Source organism: Heterocephalus glaber, unplaced genomic scaffold (genome assembly GCF_053883595.1).
Source record: "Heterocephalus glaber isolate CG9 unplaced genomic scaffold, H.glaber_assembly_v1.0 deba00001606, whole genome shotgun sequence".
NCBI lineage: Eukaryota > Metazoa > Chordata > Mammalia > Rodentia > Bathyergidae > Heterocephalus > Heterocephalus glaber.
This window is the reverse complement of record NW_028258377.1, coordinates 7,535,478-7,553,705: the sequence shown is the minus strand read 5'-3', so window position 1 is coordinate 7,553,705 and position 18,228 is coordinate 7,535,478. Positions and strand designations below refer to the sequence as shown.

The 18,228-nt window shown below is 34.9% G+C and overlaps 1 protein-coding gene across 3 annotated transcripts in view; it reads left to right on the top strand.

Moving 5' to 3' along the window:
* Positions 1 to 18,228, top strand: part of Kcnn2 (potassium calcium-activated channel subfamily N member 2) — a 490,128-nt gene that overhangs the window by 155,964 nt on the left and 315,936 nt on the right. For all 3 annotated transcript variants that reach the window (XM_087194710.1, XM_021238384.2, XM_021238373.2), the window contains exon 2: positions 5,132 to 5,217. The gene's annotated coding sequence lies outside the window, so the exon portion shown is untranslated. The remainder of the gene's footprint in view (positions 1 to 5,131; positions 5,218 to 18,228) is intronic.

Sequence of the window (18,228 nt, the reverse complement as noted above, 5' to 3'; positions counted from 1 at the left end):
TACACTACCTAAAATTAGAAGCATTTTTTATTAACTAGTCTGTTTTCCAAGCTAACTTCAAAGACAAAGGGAGCATTTCTTAAAACTTCTAATATGGAAGTCACTTATTCTATTTAAAAGAATGTTGGGTTTGGTCTGAGGAGTTTACTTCAAGTGAGATTCTCCTCTTTGTGGTTTTAAAATGTTTTAATTTAATGATTCGCTTTTGTTAACCAACATTTTTCTATTTCTCTCATCAGTCCAACGATACTATACCAAGAAATTAAAAAGTAGTTTGGAATTTCCATAACTGGAGAAAAAAATGAAAGACAAAAACCAACTTATTTTTAATTTTGGTCTGAAAGAGGTAACTGCACTCATATGGTATTTGTGTTGAGCTACTGTAAAAGATGATTGATATTAGTATAGGGCCCTGCAGTCAGTGACAACTATGGATGCTTGACTGATTTGAACAGTAATTAACATGCCGAGAAAGCTTAGTAGATAAGTTTCAGTGTTGTCCTGAAACCAGCACAATGTAGTCTTTGAACCACATAAATTAAAATAGTCTCAGATTCTTCTGTAAATGGTAAGTTTCTGAACTTCTTTGTAGTTTTTTTTAAAGTAATACCATCAGTATGGTATTAATAAGTACAGAAATAGCAGTTGACAAAATGAAGCACTCATTTATGATTTTAAAAAGAACTCTCAGTGAACTAGTATTAGAGGGAGCTTCCTCAACTTCATGACTATACAGAAACCTAGAGCTAACACCATGCTCAAAGCTTTCCAACTAAGATCAGAAGCAAGTAAAGAGTGTCCCCCTTTCACCAGTCCTCTTTAGCATGCTTAAAGTCCTTGTTGATGCAATAAAACAAGAAAAGAAAATAAAAGCATACAGATTATAAAGAAAGAAAGAAAATCATCTCTGTTCACAGACAACATGATCATCTATGCAGAAAATCCAAAAGAATTAGCCAAAACAAAACCAAAAAACCTTTTGGAACTAATAACCAATTACAATGAGATTTCAGGATACAAGGCTAATATAAAAAAAATCAACTGCCCTTTTATATACCAGCAATAAAGAAATAGAATTTGAAATTAAAGTACAGTATAATTTATATTACCACTCAGTAAAATGAAATACTTCAGTATAATGTGTATAAGACCTATATGAGGAAATCTATAAAACTAATGAAAGAAATCAAAGAAAAATAAATGGAGATATATTTGATATATTCCATGTTTATAAATGGAAAGACTCAATATTGTCAAAATGTCATTCAACTTGATCTAGAGATTTAATGCAATCCCAAGCAAAATCTCAAGAAGGCATTTTATGGATACATATCACCAAACTAATTCTAAAGTTTTTATGGAGAGCCAGAAGTAACAGAATAACCAAAGCAATACTGAAGAAAAACAAGTTGTTTTTGTTGTTACCCAAGTGTATTTGAATTACTTATTGAGTTAATATTTACTGTATTCATATATTATTTATTGGATTACTTATTGATGTTACCTAAATTGAAGTCATGTAGGCAAGTAGAATAGACTAGAGAATCCAGAAGTAGGCTCATATAAATGTAGTTAACAGATCTTTAACCAAGGACCAAAGGCAATATAGTATGCAAAGATAGTTTTTTCAACAAATGTGCTAGAAGAATGGGACATCCACATGCAAAAACATGAACCTGAATACAGACTTAAACCTTTTACCAGTATTAACCCCCAAAGGATCACAGACCTAAATGTAAAATACAGAACTGCAAAACTCATAATATAAATGAAAACTTTCATGACCATGAGTACATTGATGGCTTTTTAGGTATGATACTAAAGGTACACTCCATGAAGGGAAAATTGCTAAGCTAGAATTAATTAAAATTAAACATTTCTGCTTTGTGAAAGAAACTGTCACAAGAATAAAAAGAGAAGCCACAGTCTGGGATTAAATATTTACAAAAGATGCATCTGATAAATAACAGTTCCCCCAAATATACAAACACTTAAAACTCAACAATTAGAAAGCAAGTCTATTTTTAAATGGGCAAAAATCCTGAATAATACCTCAACAACAAAGACAGAGATGGCCAATAAGCATATTAAAAATTCTCCACATCATATGTCATCAGGGAAATACAAATTCAAACAACAATGAGGTTCCAGTGTACACCCATTAGAATGGACAAAACCTAGAAATTGACAACACAAAATGGTGACAAAGATATGAACAATAACAGCTCTTCTTATTCATTGCTAGTAGGAATGCAGAAAGGTACAAATACTTTCGAAGATAATTTAGTTTTATTTTGGTTTGGTTTTCTTTTACAAAATCAAACATAGTCCTACTATACATATCAGTTAGGATTCACTAGAGGAACAGATTTAATATAAATGATATATATTTATATAATTATGTAAAGAATTTACAAGGCAGGTTTACAGTGGCTACCTGCAGAAAAGAGGGATGGAAGGATGTAAAATGGCCATATGCGTGCTTGGGAGCCAGAGGTTCCAGTCAAAGGTTAAAGGCCTAGAACTCACTGAAGAGTCCCATACAAATTCATGTTGGAAAGCTAAAGGGGATGCAGTGGAAGGCTAAAGAATCTATTCTGGAAGCTTAAAAGAACTGGAGACAAACATCCAAAGGCAATGACAAAGACCAAAGCTCCTCTGAAGAAGAAAAGGAGAGATTTCTTTCTTTCTTTTTTTATTCCACCCAGGCTACGAACCTATTGGTTGGTACCACACACAGCTGGGATAGGTATTTCCTTTTCAGTTTGTGACCTACACATCAGTCACCCACAGACACACCCAGCCTTCACTAATAGGCTGTTTTTACTCAAGTCATTTTGGCATGTCACAATTACCAGTCACACCATATGATCCATCAGTTTCCCACTTTGGTATTTATCAAAGGAAGTTGAAAACTTATATCTACACAAAAACCTGAACATGGGTTTATTGGCAGCTGTATTCATAATTACCAAAACATGGAAGCAACCAAGGTATCTTTTAATAGGTAAATAGGTAAGCAAACTGGTGAAATATACAATGAAATACTATTAAACACTAAAAAGAAACTGTCAAGAGTATGAAGGACATGGGAGACCTCTAAACGCATACTACTAAGTGAAAGAACCCAATTTGAAAAGACTATGTACTGTTTGATTCCCAATAGGTGACATTATAGAAAAGGTAAAATGATGGAGATGGTAATAAGTGATTTTCAGGGTTGGTGGAAGAGACAGATGAATAGGCAGAGCACAGAGAATTTTTAAGGTTGCAAATTACTCTCTGGGATAATTTAGTGGTAGGTACATGTTTTTATAAATTTTTCAAGACCCATTCTGTGTACAACTCTCAGAATAAATCTTAATGTAGACTAAGGACTTCAGTGATTATGATGAGCAGATTCATCAGTTATAACAAATGTTTCACACCGGTGGAGGATGTTTGTAATGGGGAAGCTTGTGCATGTTTAGTCAGTCCACCTTCCTCTCAGTTTTACTGTGAACCTAAAACTACTGTAAAATATAAAGTCTATTAAAATATGAGAAAATCAGAAGATGAATAGAAAAGTTCCAACATATGCCTAATATGTGTTCTCAAAAGAAGAAATATAACAATAAGAAAGAGGCAAAATTTTGAAGACTTAATAAGACGTTTTCTATAAGCTGAAGAAAGACAGATTCACAGGTAGTGTTCCAGGTGGTAAATGTGAGGGATAATAATAAATTTAATGCTATTTGCATTATAGTGTCACTACTACACTATGTGACACATTTTTTTGAAATAAAAATAGTGCCCTCTGACAGTAATTTTCTTTTAATTTCACAACTTATACAAGTGACCCTGAGCTTGGTCTTCAGTACCCACTTGACATTTTAGGCATATTTCTTGGTGCAAGGCAAGAAATACACAGCTGTACATTGTTCAGCCTAGATAAAAAATGCAATAATTAAATTACAAATTATTTTAAAGATTTTCAGCAAAAGATATAGCCATCAGAGGTAAAAGATAGCTCACAGATGGGAAAAAATTTTGCTAGCTACTCCATATTATTATTCATATTAGAGAACTAATATCAAGAATATATACAACAACAAATTATATCCCTCAAAATAAAAGACACAATCAAAAAATGGGCAACTGAAATAGACATTCTCCAAAGAAGTACAAATGTCCAATAAGTACATGAAAAAATGTTCAGTGTCTTTTGCCAGATAGAAATTAAAATCAAAATAACAATGAGATCCATCTTAACACAATATGAATGACTATGATTAAGGACTCAAAAAACAACAAATACTGGCAAGGTTATAGGGAAAAAGAAGTGCTTCTACACTGTTGATGTGAATGTAAACTAGTATAATCACTATGGAATTCAGTATGGAGATTCCTCAAAAGATAAGAAATAGAAATTCCATTTGACCTAGGAATTCCTCTACTGGATAAATATTCAAAAGAGTTGAAGGCATCATTGCACAGTGATACATGCATACTAATGTTTAAAGCAGCCCAATTCACAATAACTAAATTATGGAAACAGCCTATATGACCATCATTGGATGAATGGATAAAGAAAGTATGGTACACAATGAAATACTACTCTGCCATTAATAAGGATAAATTTGAGTCAGTTTTAGGAAAATGATGATTTCTGAGACCACAATGCTAAGTACAAGAAATCAGACACAAAAGGATAAATATTGCATGGTTTCTCCTAAATGATAAACCAAAAATACATGATTTAAAGAGCAAAATGAAAGAGAGATGGTAGGAAACAGAGAGATAGACTTTGTAGAGAAGGGCAGAGGATCTGGGGAAATAAAAATTATAAAGATGTGATATGTATAAGTACAAATTCCCCAAGATACATGTAATTATTTAATAATTCATACATATACCAAACAGCAAAAAATAAAATAATCTAAAAAGATTTTCTACAAAGAAGCAGCAATTTAACTGACTAGATCTTTTAAATAGTTGATATACTTACTAGAAGATAGTAGAATTAACTCTTTTAATGCTGATGAATAAGAACTTAATCTGACACTCTATACAACACTAAATTATGACTCAAACATGAGGATAAAGTGTAGAAAGTTTTGAACAAAGACTAACAGAATTTGCTTCTTTGCAGATTCTTCCTGAGAGAACTACAAAAGAATGGACTCCGGGCAGAGAAAAAGTGAATCCAAGGAATGGAGTGGAATATAAGCAATAACGGTGAGTGAAGCTAGTAGAAAAATATATGCATTTAATTATAATGTAAAACAAATTATGTTGAAAAAATTAAAATTAGGGCTACTTAATTTATTGCAACTAGACTTTCTTGTCATATGGTTTTAGCTATTTTAGTTTACTGATTTATTTTCCCCCACTATTAGCTGCTTCTTGCTCACATTAGCCAAGCATCACTACATGAAGAAAATATAGTAGGTCCTCAAAAATGTTTTGTGAATGAATAAGTGTCTTCTCATTTACATTTTAAGAAAGTTTCTGATGAAAGACAGCATTTTACTGGGGATAAGTATCAGGAGATATGTTTTAGCTTTTCTCTCCCTTCAATCCTTCTATGTTCTGGAAGGCATCTCTTCAACTTTTTAAAGAAATCTGAAATAGAGGATATAAACCTTGTTTCAGTTAAAAGAAGATAATATGCATAGTTGTACAATATGTTTGAGATGTTCATTTTTCCTCTCATTATATATCTTACTACCAAATAGCTCGGTAAATATTTCAAGTATATGCAATCCAAAAGGCAAAAGTAGTATGCAAGCCCTCTTGGATTTTTTCCAAAAAACAAAAATAAAAGTAAGGAACAAGAGGAATAGATGAATGAGGCCAGAAAAAACATCTGAAGATGCAGGTATGACCTTCTTAGCAGAAGTCTGTAGTACCCCAGTACAGAATACCTACATGGTCTATCTAGGCATACTGCGCTAAACGGGAGCCTCAAAAGCATTTTTATGAAATGTTCATCACTTAAAACCCCTAGGCCACAAGGGGCTATATGGATAGGAAATCATCAAAGGATTACTAATCATCGAATTACTAATAAGTATTTGAGTAACTTCTCCAAAATGCTTGGGGCTAATTTGATTCTGAAAGTAAGAATAGGTTGAAATAGTAATAATAATGATCAAGAATGACAAAATTGATTTGTCTTCTACCTCAATGTGTAAATAAAGAAAAATTAAGCTCATTTGAAAAGTTATGAAGAATATTATACAGTAAGTCCGCAACTTACAAATGAGTTCCATTCTGGGAGAATGTTCATAAGTCGGAGTTGTTAAAGCCCTGCAAAGTGAGTCTTACTCGCCTTTGACACAAATATGCAATGTATATTGCTTTGTGCTTCTTAGCAGTCCCCTGCACATAGTCACTGCTTTTCCTCTTGCTTCCGGAAGTCCTGGGCTCTGATTAAGCACCAGAGTATATACACTACCGCCCTGTACAGTAAGCACACACCGGCACAACTGTGACAATGTCTGGCAGTCACATGAGCTACTTCCAGGATTTGTTTACGTCTATGAAGGTTTGCAGTGCCGGGTCCTTTGGTGTATGTGAAATTTCACAGTGCAAATGTTTGTAAGTCAGGGACTTACTTATTCTTAGATGAGAATTCAGTTTTTCCCTAATGAATGTACAAGTCTACACAATAGCAATGCAGAAAATTATATTCTTGTTATGTTCTTACCAGAACATAGTGATTAAAAAAAGAAGCTGTAGCCAGGCATGGTGGTGCACATTTATAATCTCAGCTACTCAGGAGACTGAGGCAGAAGTATTACAGATTTGAAGCTAGCCTAGGCAACTTAAGGAGATCCTTCTCAAAATTTTTACAAAAGCGTATTTTTGAAACAATGGCATAGAGAATTTGGGGAATTATTTGAAATCCCTATTTCCTATATATTTGTCTTCTATTTTGGTGAGGGGGATATAACTCAGTGGTAGGAGTGCCTCTGGCTTCAATTCTACTATCTGAAAAGAAGAAGGAGAAGGAAAAGAAGGAGAAGAAGAAGGCAGAGGGGTAGAGGGAGGGGAAAAAGAAGAGGCTGTGATTAAAAATCATGCGTCCGGGCCGGGGATTTAGCTCAGTGGTTTCGTCGCCTGCTGCGCAAGCGCAAGGACCCGAGTTCGAGCCCCGGTACCAAAAAAAAAAATCGTGTGTCAGGCAGGGATTTAGCTCAGTGGTGCTGTCACCTGCCTCTCAAGCACAAGGTCCCAAGTTCAATCCCCGGTACCAAAAGAATAAATAAAATTAAAAAATAAAGTTTAGATGGAGAGGTAACTTTGTAAATAAAAAAAAAATAGTCTTGTGTCTGCATCTTAAACAACCTAGGATAAGCTTCAAAGAATAATTTTTGGGAATATAGTTCTCTGTGGATTTCTCTTTTAGGTTCTTCAAGAAATACATCTTAAGTTGAAAAAATTTACTTCTTGGTTTAGCCTGGACAATAGTAATTTTAAAAACATTTCTTGGTTAAGAGTAATTGCAAAAACAGTTCTTGATTAAATAGAAAACACATATTTTAAAAATTTAATAATATTTTAATTTTAGAATAGTTTCAGATTTGCATAAAAGTTGCAACAGTATGTAGAGACTTCCTATACATTCATTTTCCTTTTTTTAGACATCTGACAGTGGGATATTCATGATAGTGATACCTTATTTTTGTTAACTAAAAGCCATACTTTATTCATGTTCTTTTAGTTTAGTTTTTGCTCAATGTTACTTACTGTTCTATATTTTTAAGATAAAGTTTTTAATTAATAATCTTTCAGGATACTTCACACATTTATTTTTATATAGAACAGACATTCATTTCCCATGCACAGTGAGAAGCAATTTCTGTCACCAGGCTGTATTGATGCCCTGTGATTTATTTAGAGGAATCTCAAAGATGACCTGGCAGCACCGTGCTGGTGGTAAAATCATCATCTTGGCAGAGTAAGGTAATTCTCTCCCACTTTTGCTTCACTCACGTCTTGCCAGTCAGTGATTGAATACATTTAGAGTATGAGCACGGATATGTAAGCCTCTTCAGTTCATCTTAGTTACCATAGAGAGGCACAGCTTCTTATCCATATGCTCATGATTGCTGAGTCTGTGTGAGATATTAATGTGAAAAGCCAGACTTTTGGTGTAGCAAGGCATCAGAGTCTCAAAACAAGTATTTACTTGGTATTTCCTGGCAAGTTAACCATGAAAAAATCCAAGCACTGTGTATAACTTACAATCATCTCTTCTGGAGCCTTTGATTATTAACACTGGTGTATGGCTACTTGCTAAAACTAAGATTCCATAGAGGGTCTACATTTGAATTCTAACAGTTAAAAACAAAGCTACTATGATAAAAACAGCATGATACTGGTAAAGAAACAGACCAGAGACCAGTGGAACAGATTAGAAGATGCAGAAACAACTTCAGACACACTCAGCCACCTCGTCTTTGACAAAGGAGCCAAACACCCTCATTGGAGGAAAGCTAGCCCCTTTAATAAATGGTGCTGGAAAAATTGGGTTTCAACTTGCCAAAGATTAAAACTAGACCTATATCTCTCACCATGCACTAAACTAAAATCAAAATGGTTTAAAGATCTAAATATTAAAACAGAAATGCTGAACCGGCTGGAACAGAGGTTAGGTAGAACTCTTGAAGACATTAGTGTAGGAAAAGATTTTATGAACAAAACCTCAGTTTCCCATGAACTAGGACAAAGAGTCAACAAGTGAGACCTCTTCTTATTAAAAAGCTTCTGCACAGCAAGAGAAACCACCAACAAAGTAAAGAGACTGACTACCCACAATGTGGAAAAAAATTTTCACCTGCTGTTCCTGAAAGGTCTACTATCTCAAATCTATAAAGAACTTAAAAAACTCAGACCTCCCAAATTTAAAGACACAATCCAAAAATGAGCATCTGAAATGAACAGACATTTCTCAGACAAAGAAGTAGAAATAGCAAATAAACATATGAAAAAATGTTTTACATCCTGGTCATTCGAGAGATGCAAATGAAAACGACACAGATTCCACTTCAACCTAGAAAGAATGGCTGCTATCATGAAATCAACCAATAACAAATGCTGGTAGGGCTGTGGGGAAAGGGGAACACTGTTTCACTGCTGGTGGAAGTGTAGACTGGTGCGACTACTGTGGAAATTAGTATGGAGATACCTCAAAGAACTAGGACTGGAAGTCCCATTTGACCCCACTATTCTCCCACTGGGTATCTTCCCCAAAGAATTAGAAGAATCATACCATAGTGATATATGTGCACCCATGTTCATAGTGGCACAATTTGTAATAGCTAAAACTTGGAAGCAGCTCAATTGCCCATCAACTGGAGACTGGATAAAGAAAATGTGAGGGTTTTTTTATAAAATGGAGTACTATTCTGCCATAAAAATGAAAAATTAGAGATATTTATAGCTGAATGGATGCACATTGAGGTGATACTCTTAAGTGCAATAAATAGGACACACATGTATAAATACCGAATAGTTTCCCTAGTGTGAGAAACTGAAAGTGTAAATAAGGACTAAAAGGTATAATAAATAATATGAAATAGGAAGAAAAGGGGCAAAGGGGAAGGGGAAGTGGGAAGAGTAGGGGAAAGGAAAGAAGGAAATGGAATAAATATGAGAAAATGAAAAAATGAAAGCAAAGTCTTTGTAGATAGGGAGGGATGGAGGGGTTGAAGGGAAGGCAGGGGAATAGGGAAAAAATAAGAACCAAGAGAGATTATGTAAAGGTGTAAATTTCCAATGATGAATGTCATTATATTGTATACCTAAAATGTACCAATGAAATTAATTAAATATATATATATATAAGTTTAAAATAAGATGATTAATGCCTCTATTAGTTTTGAAGACCTGTTAGGTAAAGTAAATAAAATAGATTTATGTCATTTATTAGCATGTGAAGCAGAAGAGAAAAATTCAAATATTACATTTTCCAAAACAATAAAATGAAACTAAATTTAGTGACTGCATTTCAAACTAAAATTTATTCTCAATAAATTTTAAATGCAGTCATTAAAATGTATAGCCTTTAACCATGTATTTTAAAAATTAAAATAAAATTGTGATGTATTGTGCTTATGGGAAGAATGTAATTTACTATCAATAATTGAGAAGAATTGAAATATTTTTTGAATCAAAATATAGTCTATATAGGAGTATGATGCCTAAAATTGAAATAGCAATACTTTCCATTTGCAGTATATGAGTAGAACTTTCTTACTTAGTTCTTTCCTGGAAAACATATATATCTGTGATTTTCAGGCTGTTACTTCTTGATTATTTTATTAAGAGTTAAGAATGTACAAAATGTTTTTAATCTATACAGAATTTTTTCAAAATTTATGATTGTCTTTAAAATAATTTTGATTGAGGACATAAGAGATGACATTGAGGATAATGAGGATGCTTTTCACATCTGGGACAGTGAGCAGATTCAACAGTGGTCCCAGGACTCCAAAGTGAACAAGCTGGAACAACTGGTCCGTGGAGTTCCCCATTCCTCACAGCTTCTTCCATATGAATTTTAGAATTGCTTTCTTCAGTTCTATAAGGAATGTCAGTGGTAATCATGTGGAACCAGAAGACACCTAAAGTAGCAAAAGCAGTTCTGGGCAATAAGAGTAGGTCAGGAAGCATCAGAATCCTAGTCTTCCAGTTATACTACAAAGTCAAAGTGATAAAACCACCATGATTTGGGAAAAAAAATACACTCATGGATCAATGGAATAGAATAGACGATACAGAAACAACTCCAGGCACACTCAGCTGTCTTATCTTTGAAAATAGGGCCACATCTCTTTACTAGAGGAAAGATTGCCTCTTCAACAAAAGATGCTGAATAAATGTCTGTCCACATGCTGAAGGTTGAACCTAGACCCATATCTTTCATCATGCATTAAATTAAAATCAAAACAGATGAAAGATCTAAACAATAGAATAGAAACACTTAATCTGCTAAGAAATAGAATTGGTAAAATTCTTGAAGACATAGGCATAGGCAAAGACTTTCTGAGCAAAACCCAGTTATATAAAAAATAATACCAAGAAACAACAAATAGGATCACACCAAATTAAAAAGCTTCTGCATAGCAAAGGAAATTACTAATAGAGTGAAGAGACAACCTACAGAATGGAAAAAAAATAGTGCCATCTGCTCCTCAGACAGAAAAGTAATATCTAAAATATATAAAGAACTCAAAAAATTTAGACCCTCCAAATTTAAACACCAAATCAAAAAATGGGCATCTGAAATTTAGAGACACTTCTCAGATGAAGAAATACAAATGGCCAATAAATACATTAAAAAATGTTCAACATCACTGAGTATTTTAGAAATGAAAAGTAAAACAATGTGAAGAGTCCGTCTCATTCCAGAAAGAATGGCTACCATCAACAAATCAAAAGTGACAAATGCTGGCAAGAGTGCAGGGAGAAAGGGACCTTTCTTCACTCTTGGCAGGGGCTATACACTGATACTATACACTATGGAAATTAGTATAAAGATTCCTCAAAAAAATCAAAAATAGAAATTCCATGTGATCTAGCTGTTCTCCTTCTAGGCACCTCCCAAAAAGACTTAAAGATATCATACCACAGTGATGTATGAATACCCATGTTTATAGCAGCACAATTCATAATACCTAGATCTTGGAAGTAGTCTATTTGCCCATCAACAGATAAATGAATATACCACTCTGCCATACAGAAGGATAAACTCAAGTCATTTGTAGGAAAATGAATGCACCTTGAGACCATTGTGTTAAGGGAAGTAACTCAGACACACAAGCTTAAATATCACATGGCTTCTCTTATATGAAAAACTCAATGTATATAAAGCATGAAGTAGATAATAGTAAAACAGAGAGAAAAGAAGGTGTTGCAATCCATCGTGGACAATGCATCTAAAAATATACCTTGACTTAGTAAAATGGTCTTACATGTTTATATGTTCTTTGACCTATTAATCTGGTTTTCAATCTATGTATATGATAATTAACTTATACAGTCTTATAAATAAATTAATCTGCTGCTGGACAAGTAAAAGTGGAGTGGAAGGAATGGGGGAAAAGAATTGAAATGTGTTATGTACATGTACAAATTCCCTACAGTAAAAGTAATCATTATGTATTGAAGAAATGAGTAGCTGGTAATATTTTTTCCCTCTCTGTAAGTTGTCTCTTCACTACACTGATTGATTCTTTTGCTGTACAGAAGTTTTTAGTCTGTATAATTCCATTTGTTGATTCTTGATGCTATTTCTTGTATGATTGAGGTTCTGTTTAGAAAATCCTCTCCTACATGTATGTCTTCAAGTGTTTTACCTATTTTATCTTCCAGTAGGTTTAATGTTTTGGTTTTAGTGTTTAGATCTTTGATCCATTTTTATTTTAATTTAGTATATGGTAAGAGATAAGGATCTAGCTTAATTCTTCTGAAAATAGATAAAAATAGGCTACCTTTTGTCCAACACATGTTTCTGGCCCTTTATCAAAAATCAAGTAGTTGAATATGTTTGGGGAGGTTTTTGTATCCTTAACTTTGTTTCATTGATCCATGTGTCTGTTTTGGTTCCAGTACATGCCATTTTTATCACTATTACTTTGTAGTATAGCTTGAAGTCTTATATTTGTGAAATTTTCTTCCATAATTTTTATAAGCATGTTTGCGAATCCATCTGTGCTATCTTCTAGTTTTTCTCTAACTCCAGTTAACCTTAGATTGGTTTTGTGGTTGTCACCTAGTAGCTACTGGATACAGTCTTCTCTTGTTCTCTAATTTTCTTTTTGCTTTATTTGAGTTCTTTATCATGATTTACTATTTTGTCCTCAATATCAGACACTCTGTCTTCACACTGATCACCTCTGCAATGTGTGTATTCCATACTTTTTTTAATTTCAAGAATTTCTGTCTGACATCTTTTCAAGGATTCCATATTCTTGTTGATTGTGTCCTTCAAATTTTTAACTGTTTTTTTTTCCTATTTCCCTGAAATTCACCATGGACATATTGAGTGCAGTATCTGTGAACTTTTGGTTAATTTCCTCTTTGAACTCATTTATTTTCTTCATCCCTTCCAAGAACTTTTCATAGATTTCTGCCACTTGGTATTTGTTTTTTTCTCCCTTTGTGAGGTCTTGCTCTGCCTTGAGAGAGTTGAGGGGGATTCAGAGATCTTCTATTTCCTTGTTTCCCCATTCTACTTGTATCTGTACTTATTTGCATATATATATATGTATATATAATATATGGCTGCCTCTTTTTTTCTCCTTTTTTGTGGGAGGAGGGTTACTATGAGTAGAGGAGAAGTGAAGAGAGTTTGTGGCTTATATAGAGATTTTTAATAGGATGTTGCCTCTCCATGAATAATTTTCAGCTTTGTATGTCCAGTGCTAGTATTTACTCTTTCTGTTATTAACTTTAAGTGATTTTGACTCTGTCCTTATGTTTTGCTGAAAAAATTGCTTCTATTTATAACAGCATCCACAGATTCAAATTTGCAGCACTTTTATATGATAGTTCTTGCCATTACTCTTCCCCTTTGTCTATTTTCACTGCACATTATGACAGCTTATTTATTATTTGTGTTTGCACTGCAATGAGGTAGGTGAGGTGGGTAGCAGAATGGGAGGTGATTGGATGAATCATATTAGGCACTAAAAGGGAGGTTTGAAGTGGAGTATAGTGGTACATGGAAATTAAAGATTGATTTGGGGTCTGATTTTATTAGAGTACTTTTAGTTGAGTTAAAGGTTTAGTATTGAGGGTTTTGAAAGGATATTTTGTGGGGACAAGGGCAAGATATGGGAGAAAGAGTGTCCACTTTGTGGTTAAGGAAAGCTATGTGATTATCAAAATTTGCTTATAGGGAGGACAGTTATCTAGGTAAGATACAGAAGAGCCAGAGGCTTCAGATGGAGAGGATTGAAGAATTCTACTAGACAGGAATGAGTGTGAGGGAGCTAAGTATGTTGGATTTAAGAGATTGATAGGAAGCATCTATGTGTTTTGGAAAAAGAATGACGAAATATGTTAATAGTATTGTCTTAAGGATTTGAGAAGAGGAAACTAGATAAAGGGCTGAGGCAGAGGGGAGAACCTAGACAACTATTAAATCAGAGCCAATGGAAAAACAAATATACAAATGTAACAACCTAATAAACACATGAACTCATAAAAGAACATAATATAGCCTCACATGCCTAAATCAAGAAACATACAAAAACTTAAACCAATAAAATATCTGATGGAAACACAGATTAGATATTCCAATGAGACACTGCATATGTAATTCTCAAGTAGCTTCTTTGCCAGAGAGTCTGAGTGCACATACTCCAATAATTCCTCTGATCCCTCCTCAACAACACTGAAGTTCACTCAGACTCAGGACCCCTTTCAACCAGGTTGCAGATATTCTTGCAGAGTTTGATCCAATCTGAGTTCTTGAGTTAGGAACTCTTGGTGTCGCTCTCCACAAAGTGATGCTGGATTCAGTATTCAAATGTCCACTGAGTCAGGATTATTTCTATGGAATCAACTCAACTATAGCAGTGACAGGCTAATTTGTTGCAGTATAATCCATCAGGGCTGGTTGAGAAATAACATACTATGATACCCTGTTTTGGATCTCCCTTTAGCCTAGAGAAGAAATTGACAGCTGTAGTGTAAGCGTCATAGCAACCCAAGTCTTGACGCACAGTTAATATGCACTAGATGTAATGGCTATGTCTTCCCTACTGGTGAAAAACAGCATTCAATGGTAATTTTACAGAATCAGTTATCTAAACCCCAAGGACTTGGAGAATCAGGTAATGTCAGAAAGGGGAAGAGAAGAAAAATAGCAAAAACGGAAACATTTTTAAAATGTTATCTGCTATGTGGTATAGGAAGAAAGAAATAGGAGGGGGGCAAAGGGTCCTATTGATGTTAAGGATATGTTGTTATATATTTAGAAAGGGGTGTTAGTGAAAACTGTGTACAAAATTGGTAGTGACAAATGAGCATGGGAAAAGACTATGATTGATATAAATATTAGAGAAAAAGTTTAAGGGAGACAATTGAAAAGCTGGAGAGGATAGAAAGATAAAATTGAAAATGAATAAAGCACAGAAGAAAGAGATCAAGCAAAGTGATATGGGTAAAGGTAAGAGGAGATATAAATGAATGGGGGATAATTCCTTTACCCTCTTACACCATATTGGAGAGAAAAAAAGAAAAAAGTAAGAGTAGGCAAAGCACAGATACACAGACAAGCTCATAAAAGAGAATAGTGTAAAATAATGAGGAAAAGTATGAGAAGAAATATATAGAAGGAGAAAAATGGCAGTGTAAAAATGAAAAAAAATAAAATTTTTAAAGTACAAATAAATTAAAAAATGAAAAATAATACCACCAAATAAAGAATAGCAAAAGAAAATTCTATAGTTTTGGATATGTGGCTCTTTTCCTCAGGCTTGTGTTAAGGAGCAGAGCTCAGGGCAGGGATGTCTTTGTTCAACATGCACCATGCACCCAGAACAGTGCTAGGTATACAGTGGCTACCAGGTGCCAGTGGAGCTTCCAGTCCTGTGTAGCTCAGGCTAAAGCTGCATTTTGACCACAGGAGCTGAGTCTGTGATGACCCAGCCCCTGCCTCTCAGCAGGACTCCCCCAGTGTGCTCTCCAGCTCCCCGAAGTCTGCCATGACTGTCCTTTCCTCATCCACTCTGGGAACTTGGCAGCGTGAAGCAGCTGCAAGACTGATCTCTGTCCCAGGTTCACACACCCAGCTCTTTCCCACAAGGGCGTCCCTGCCAGCTTCTGCTCTGGGTGACTGTGTCCTTGGGTGCTCTACTGCAGTCACTCACCAACAGCTGACTGGAGGGTGGGTCAGGAAGCAGTGACTCACATTCTTACTGCTGTCTCCAACTGCATAAGATTCTTCTGGTTCTGGTGCAGGTCTCTGTTTCTCCATGAGCAAAAAAGTTGTTATTTTCACTTTGCCTCCCAGCCAGTGGCACACAGCTGCTGTCTGCAGGTCTGTGTGGTCTCCTCTCTGCAGGGTGGTCTGTTTCTTCTGTATCACTTAATCTTACTTTCTTCTCTTCTGTCATTTCCCTTGTCCTGGAAAAGCTGAGTTACTGGCACTCACCACTCCACCATTTTCTGAGCCTCCTGTGATTTTTGCTCTGAAAGTGACTCTTTCCACATTGACAAGCTAGAGTAGGAGAAGAAATGCAGTGTCACACTCACCATACTTGAGAGTGTTTAATCAGAAGTTATTTGTGGAAGGGGTTGTTAAAGACTGAGCCACAGAATAATTATACTTCAGAGTTTCTAGGGTCACCCAACCACAGTGAGTAGGTGGAGGTAGCCACAAGAGATAGTTGTGGAGAGGGCACTGGCTGGACATAGACCCCTCTGAGAAGTTTCATCTAAGACTAAGAAGGACCCGAGGGTCTCTCCTTCTGTCATAAGGCTTTCAGAGGAGGCTGGGTGGAAGGTGCTGGCATTAAGTCTAGGAGTCTGCTTGAAACACCCCCCCACCTATGTCTAACACAGAACCCAGTTGACCTGTATGCTTTCCCCATCTACCAAGATGAGGAAGGATATATGTCTTCTTAGACAGTTATCACAGCCTAGGATGTACAGACAAAATGGTCTCTAGAGCAGGGGGCACTACACAAACCCACAGGCCATCAAACTAGGCAGAGAAAGCCATGACTTGGGATGCAATATGGAAACTTTGAGCTGCTGGAGTGACTACAGCCTAAGGATGGACCCCACTGACCCACTAGCCTGGGGGAAAGGCAGGGCAAGATTCAGCATTCACTCACACAAACAAACAGCAACAATAACAACAGCAACAAAAATCATGTGGAAACAAAATACAGTAGGTCCTAGCAGCACCTCACTATTCCTTCTTCATATCTAGTGGAGTTTAAAACTGGAAAACCCTGGAAAGAAACCACTAATTAAATGTGCCAATAAACTTAACAACCCCCTCCCCAAACAACAACAACAACAACAAACATGGAATTTTAAAAATCATTTTCTTTACTTTTTATTGATTTTTGGGAAAGGTTTGGGTGTTTTCTTCTTTTTTCCTTTTCTTTTCTCTTTCTTGTTGTTTTCTTTATTTGCTGTTTTTTCTTTTGTCTTCTCTTTCTTGTTTGTTCTTTTTCTGTTACTTTTATATAATTCTATTAATTTTCTTTTTCTCCCTAATAGGACCCTTTAACTCACTTTTCTTTCTTTCTTCTCATCTTCTTTTCATTTATGTTTCAAATTTTGTTTCTATCATTCTCCCATTTCCCACCTTCTCCATCTTTACTAGTATAAACATTAAGCTTTATTAATCTTTAGATATTTAATTAACTCTGTGTTATCATTGTGGAATTGCCTTTCTGTTGTTAATTGTGCTATATTTGCTACATTTAGTAGATATTTACTGTATGTCAATAATTGGTTGATCTTTGTGACTATATTATATTTATAATCTCTTTTTGATAGATAAGTGTGGTACAATAGTAGTTTTAATTGGTTCTTATGATATGTCAATATCTAGTTTGTATTTGATTCTAATACTGTGATTTTGGTGCTGTTTGGCAGAATTGTTGCTAATATTTAGTTTTTACAGTATGCCAAAATCTAGTTTGACTTTGTTTTATCAACAATACAGTGGTTTGTTTCAAAAGAACTGGGTGCTAGGCCACATATACTGCATATTTTCTTCCAACTTAACAGAGGTGATTGGATCCTAGAATACAGTCAAAGGCCTATTGTTAGCCAGGCCCAGAGTTCATCATTGATAAGCAGACAAAAACTAAAGATATCCCAATACGAGAGAGAAACAAAGCTTTTCCACTATAATTGACCCACAAATATCAGCAAAAGATAGATAGATAGATAGATAGAGAGAGAGAGAGAGAGAGAGAGAGAAAGAGAGAGAGAGAAAAGAGAAACAATAGAAATATGAAAAGACAAGGCAACAAAATGCCTCAGAAATTCACAACTCCCCCAAATGATGTATGGGGCATTGATGAATAGAAAATCAAAAGGCAAACAACTAATTTCTATAAAATGATAATAGGTAAGATAAAAACCAGATCAATATGGTGCTTGGTGAGCTCACAGAAGCTATATCTCAACAGATGATAGACAATAAACAACAAGATAAGCAAGTTTAGATAAGACACTTAAAAAAACCTAACTGAGCTAAACAAA